Here is a 6,636-nt window from a genome sequence, read left to right on the forward strand (position 1 = left end):
ATGACCCAGCATCGAACGTGTCGGTCATCAGCGAGTGAATCCAGGCTGTAGCACTGGGCTAACAGGACTCCGGTGAACCGGGCTGTAGCAGGCTAACAGGACTCCGGTATTCATCGCGTGACATTTCCCCGAAGGGACAGACACAGGATCGAAGAAGGACACATGCCGGCCAGCCTAAGTGTTCCGGAGCAGTAGCAAGCTACCAGGGCTCAGTGGAAGCACTAGGAGACATTTCCCGGTAAGAGAGACTACTAAGGATAAACAACTAGATAGTCAGATCCCACACATAGCAATACACATTACACGTACGCATAACATGCAAGTATGTGTTGTACAACATGGCATCACAGCATAACTCAACAACTCAAATAGATAAAGGCTCAGAAGAGCCATCATAGCATTATTACAAACAGGGGTCACATGACCCACAGTCAGAGCAATCAAGCAACAAACGGAAGCATTACATGTCTGAGTACATACATCTATAAATGAAAAAGGCTGAAAGCCTGACTATCTACAACATCCGATCAAGATCATAGCTGAGGTACTAGCTACTAGTCGAAGTCCATGAGAACCCTAGTAAGACCGAAGTCTCCGCCGCAAAAACATAAATAAAGCAACATGAGTACAAAGGTACTCAGCAAGACTTACATCAGATCCTCTCATACATGCATTTGCATCAAGAGGGTAATGTGGGGTTTAGTTGCAGCAAGCCAGCTTTGACTCTGTGGCTATCCTGTTCTACGACTACCAGAAACTCTTGAGGTGATATGGCGCACACGAGTCCACTAGTCACCATACAATACACTACTATGTATTCATCCCCATATCCCTACGAGAAGGCCATCCATAGCACTCACACTTGTCTTGAGCATTTTAGAGTATCCACTTCAGGTTGTCTATGTACCATGTAAGCATCCAAGAAGTCCATAACCGCGGACCCGGCTATTCGAATAGATCATGTTAACCCTGCAGGGGTGTACTTCTTCACACACGCTCTCGCCACTTACCGCCATGTACATGTCATGTATCTCGGCAACCTTCAAGCGGAAGCCTGGCGAGGGTGTCGGCCACGACCTGACTAACCACACAAGACTCTAATCCAGGTTTATCGCCTATTCGGGTTCCATCCGCAAGGAGATCCGGCCGGGGTTTCACTCACGGCCCCAAACGATGTGTGCAGGGTTCCCAAGCCCACCTCGCCGGATGGATCTACGCTTGGTACACCGTGCCACTTGTGCCTAGTCTGTCCCAAGCCCACCTGGCCGGGTGCCACTTGGTAGACTACTAACACTACCTACAAACACCAGAAACTAGTTGCGACTCCTGGACAGAGATCAAGTTGGTTAATAAGTCGAGAGGGCTTGGAGCGCCCGGAGCCCAATGTGTGGTAGTATCGAGTCATTGGACAACATACATAGAACTTGGTGCTTAAGGACGGTCCCAGTGAGACAACCCACCATGTACTCCTACATGGCCTCTCACCGCTACCTTTACCAAATCGTGTTCACACACTTAACTCTCAGCATCAGAACATATCGTAACACCCCAATTCATTCCCAATGAATCAGACCTGACACAACTCTAAGCAATAGCAGGCATAGCATGGTAGGAACACAACAATGGCTTCAATCAACTCCTACACATGCTAGTGGGTTTCAACTATTTACTGTGGCAATGACAGGTCATGCAGAGGGATGGGTTCAACTACCGCAGCACAAAGTAGCAGATGAATCATTGTTGTCCTAATGCAATAACTGAGAGGAGGAGCGAGAGAGTAGGGTTTTATCGAAATGAACAAGGGGGTTTGCTTGCCTGGTAAATCAACAGAGGAGGCACTGCTTCACAGACAGGTACTCTGGAACGGTCTCCGGAGCAGGACCTATCGAGAAGGAACAGTGCCGGCAATCAATACACAATCATATGCAACAATATGATGCATGAACATGGCATGTAGATGTGATGCTGTTTGAGCTAATGCAACTAGTAGTCATTTGGTTTGAAGTCCATTTGAACCAAAGGTTCAAATGTATCCCCAAATTAAGTTTCTTAATGTGCCATAATGTGTTTTCCCATATTCAGCATGTGTAAGTTGGTTTTTCATGCATGAAACTAGTACAGATGGAAAGATTGCATTTTCCTGATAATTTTTCATATATAAATTATTTTAATCTGAGCTACGGTTGAATTTCTATGAATTTTTGAAGTTTAAATCAATTTCTGGAATTTCCTGATTAATTTAAATCCAGAAATCATATTATTGCGCCAGCATGACGTCATCACTACATCAGCAGTCAACGCGGCTGTCCAGGTCAAACCTGACGTGTGGGGTCCACACGTCAGTGACACTGGGGTTAACCCTGAGTCAAACCTGGCTGATTAGCTTTGACTAAACCCTGGGGCCCACTCGTCAGCGTCAGTAGGTGGGGATTAGTGCCTAATTAGCAGAGCCATGTCAGCCCGCCGGAGTTCTGGCCGGCGGCGACCAATAGCACGGCGGCGACTCGCCGGACTTGCGCTCCAGGCGGCGTTTGGTCGCGCGAGGACCACCGGGGCGTAGCCCGTCGTCATCCGTAACCAGGGGAGCTGGTGGGGGGTTGCGGGGGCGCCGGAGCTCACCGGAGCAAAGCTCACGGCGGCGGACGGAGCTCGGCAACTTGCGGCCACGGCGTTGTGGTGCACGGCAGCGGAAGCGGAGGGCTCCTACGGCCTCCTGGCGTCACCAGGAACACGGTGACGCGCGCGGGAGTGGCTGGCTTGGGCTCATGCCACCGTGGCGCCATGGCCGGCGGCGAGGAACTTACGGGCGCGGTGGTTGAGCTAGCTAGACGGGGCAAACGAGCACGGGGAGGAGGGGGTTCGGTGCGGGGGCTCACAGCGAGACCAGCGAGCGCGAGGGCGAGGTCGGGGATGCTCGGTAGCTCCCGAATCGCCGGCGAGGATCCACGGCGGCCGGAGGCGAATTTGGCGACGGCGACGGCTCCACGGGGTGCTCCGTCTTGCGTGGCTCGACGAGGAGGTAGAGGGGGTCGCGGCGGATCTGGGGAGCGTGTCGGGAAGGCGAGGGAGAGGCGGTGGCTACGGTGATGCCCGTCGGCGGCGGCGGTGGTTCTCGGGTGAGAGAGAGAGAGAGAGCAGGGGGAGAGGAGGAGGGCGAGGGAGAGGGAGTGAGAGCGGTGCGGGGCAGCGCGTGGCGATGTTCCGGACGTCCAGGCGTCGAGGGGGAGGACAGGCAGGCAGGTGCCGTGGCGGGACGGCGGTGCGCACGCGTCGGCCACACGCCCTGGCCTCCTGGCGGGAGGTGGAGGACGACTGGCGCTAGCCAGTCGGCTGGGCCGGCCAGCTGGGCCGCACAGTGCCAGGCCTCAGGTGAGCACAGGTAGGCGTTTTTCTAATTTTGTTTTCTTTTCTACTTTTCTGGCATTTGTTTGGTTTAATAAAAATACTAAACCATTTTATTTGCTTATGCCAATTTTTGTAGGGGCTAATGGTATTATTCCAGAGCTCCTTTATAAATGGCATAATTTTTGGAGATATATTAATATATATAACTAATATATTTCCAATGCAAATATTTATCGAATTAATCCAAATGGCCAAAATAAATATCCATGAGCTCCTAAAATATTGTTTTGATTTTTATCTCTGTCCAATATTTTCAGAGAGCAACATGAGCATTTTCTTGGACCCTTTTGGAGAAATTTTTATTTGGGTCATTTTTTTAAAAATGATTCTGAGGGTTCCACCAATCCTCATTTCAAATTTAAATGATATTTAAATATGATGCACAACTGACTAGCTAGTCTAGGTCATACCAGACTAGGGATGTGACAACTCGCCCCCACTTGAAAAAATCTCGTCCCGAGATTCAGGGGTCGACGGAAAGAAAGCGGGGTACTCCAATCGAAGGCGATCTTCTTGTTCCCAAGTAGCTTCTCTCTCGGAATGATGAGACCACTGAACTTTGAGAAACTTGATGTTCTGAGGTCGAGTGACACGCTCTGCTTGATCAAGAATGCGAACCGGGTACTCTCGGTATGTGAGGTTATCTTGGAGATCAAGCGTTTCGTGGTCCACTCCGCGGATAGGATCCGAGAAGCAACGCCTGAGTTGAGAGACGTGGAAGACATCATGAACTCGAGAAAGATATGGGGGTAGTTCCAATTGGTAGGCAACCTCTCCTCGTTTGGCGAGAATGCGGAAGGGACCAATGTAACGAGGAGCCAACTTGCCCTTGATACCGAAACGATGGGTACCCTTCAAAGGAGTAACTCGAAGGTAAGCTTGGTCGCCAATTTCATAAGTCATATCTTTATGATGACGATCGTACTGGCTTTTCTGACGAGACTGGGCTGTTTTCAAATTCTCACGAATGATGCGAACTTGCTCTTCTGCCTCCTAGATCATGTCCGGTCCAAAGAATTGTCTTTCACCGGTTTCTGACCAGTTCAAAGGTGTTCGACATCTTCGTCCATAGAGAACCTCAAAAGGAGCTTTCTTGAGGCTGGATTGATAGCTATTGTTGTAAGCAAACTCGGCAAAAGGAAGACATTTCTCCCAATCCATACCGAATGAGATAACGCAAGCTCTAAGCATGTCTTCGAGAATTTGGTTGACCCGTTCCACCTGACCACTCGACTGAGGGTGGAAAGCAGTACTGAAGGAAAGATGGGTTCCCATGGCAGTTTGGAAACTCTCCCTGAAATGAGAAGTGAAAAGACTGCCACGGTCTGAATTGATCTTTAGTGGAACACCATGGAGTGATACTATTCGAGAAATGTATAAGTCAGCAAGCTGACTAGCGGTGATACTCTCTCGAACAGGTAGGAAGTGCACCACTTTGGAGAGACGGTCAACGACTACGAAGATAGCGTTATTCCCTTTCTTGGTCCTGGGAAAGCCGGTGATGAAGTCCATACCAACTTTATCCCATTTCCACTCAGGAATAGCTAAAGGCTGAAGGGTGCCAGCAGGTCTCTGATGCTCTGCCTTAACGCGACAACAAACGTCACATTTAGCAATGAACTCAGCGATTTGTCTCTTCATCCTAGTCCACCAGAACCTCTGGCATAGGTCCTGATACATCTTAGTACTACCGGGATGAATCGTGAGAGGAGATTCATGCGCCTCCTTAAGAATCAGTTGTCGAAGATGTTGATTCTTGGAAACCACCAAGCGATTCTCAAAGAAAACAACACCACGATCATTCATAGTGAAACATCCACCAACTCCCTTCTTAATGTTTCTCTTGATCCGGGAAATTCCTGTGTCTTGCTTTTGAGCTGCGATAATCTGATCCTTAAGATCAGGTTTCGCCACCAGGGTAGAAAGGAATCCGTGAGGAGCAATGTGAAGATTAAGCTTACAGAATTCCTCATGGAGAAGTGGTTGGCCTTGCTGCAACATGAGATTGTTGCAATAGGATTTAGGGCTTAGCGCATCAGCCATGACATTGGCTTTTCCTGGGGTGTAGGTAATCCCTAGATCATAATCTGTGATCAACTCCAACCAACGTATTTGCCTAAGGTTCAAATCTGGTTGGGTGAAGATATACTTGAGACTCTGGTGATCGGTGTAGATCTCGCAACGTTTACCAAGAAGGTAATGTCGCCAGGTCTTGAGTGCATAGACTACGGCTGCAAGCTCTAGATCATGTGTAGGATAATTCTCCTCATGTGGATGCAACTGTCGAGATGCATAGGCAATCACATGACGATCCTGCATAAGAATGCAACCTAGTCCCTGTCGTGAGGCGTCGCAGTAGATAATAAAGTCTTTAGTGAAATCCGATGGCACAAGTATGGGAGCAGAAGTCAGGCGTCTTTTCAGTTCCTGAAAACTGTACTCACACTGTGGGGACCACTCAAACTTTTTATCTTTCTTGAGAAGTTCCGTGAGGGGTTTGGCTACTTTGGAGAAATTTTCAACAAAGCGGCGACAATAGCTGGCTAGACCAAGGAAACTCCTAACTTGTTTAACGGTCTCAGGTGGAGTCCAATCGAGAACAGCCTGAACTCTCTCGGGATTGACAGCAATGCCCTTACCAGAGATTACGTGGCCTAGGTAGGTCACTTCTGGCAACCAAAATTCACACTTGGAGAACTTGGCATAAAGGCGGTGCTCTCTGAGTTTTTCTAACACAAGTCTAAGATGTTCGGCATGCTCTTCCTCGTTCTTCGAGTAGATAAGAATATCATCGAGGTAAACCACGACGAACTTATCTAAGTACTCCATGAAGATCGAGTTCATCAAGCGGGAGAATGTGGCTGGGGCATTGGTTAGGCCAAAGGACATGACGGTGTACTCGTACTGACCATAACGAGTAACAAAGGCTGTCTTGGGAATGTCCCCATTTCTGATCTTAATTTGGTGGTATCCTAACCTCAAATCCATCTTGGAGAAGACTGAGGATCCAGCGAGCTGATCATACAGGTCGTTGATCCTGGGGAGCGGATACTTGTTCTTTATTGTAACCAAATTAACGGGGCGATAGTCTACAACCATCCGATCCGTACCATCCTTCTTCTTGACGAAGAGGACGGGGCAAGCCCAAGGAGAAGAACTAGGACGGATGAAACCCTTTTGCAAGGACTCATCAAGTTGTTTCTTAAGCTCGGCTAGTTCTAAGGGTGCCAT

This window comes from Triticum dicoccoides, chromosome 3B (assembly GCF_002162155.2).
Source record: "Triticum dicoccoides isolate Atlit2015 ecotype Zavitan chromosome 3B, WEW_v2.0, whole genome shotgun sequence".
NCBI classification, from domain to species: Eukaryota; Viridiplantae; Streptophyta; class Magnoliopsida; order Poales; family Poaceae; genus Triticum; species Triticum dicoccoides.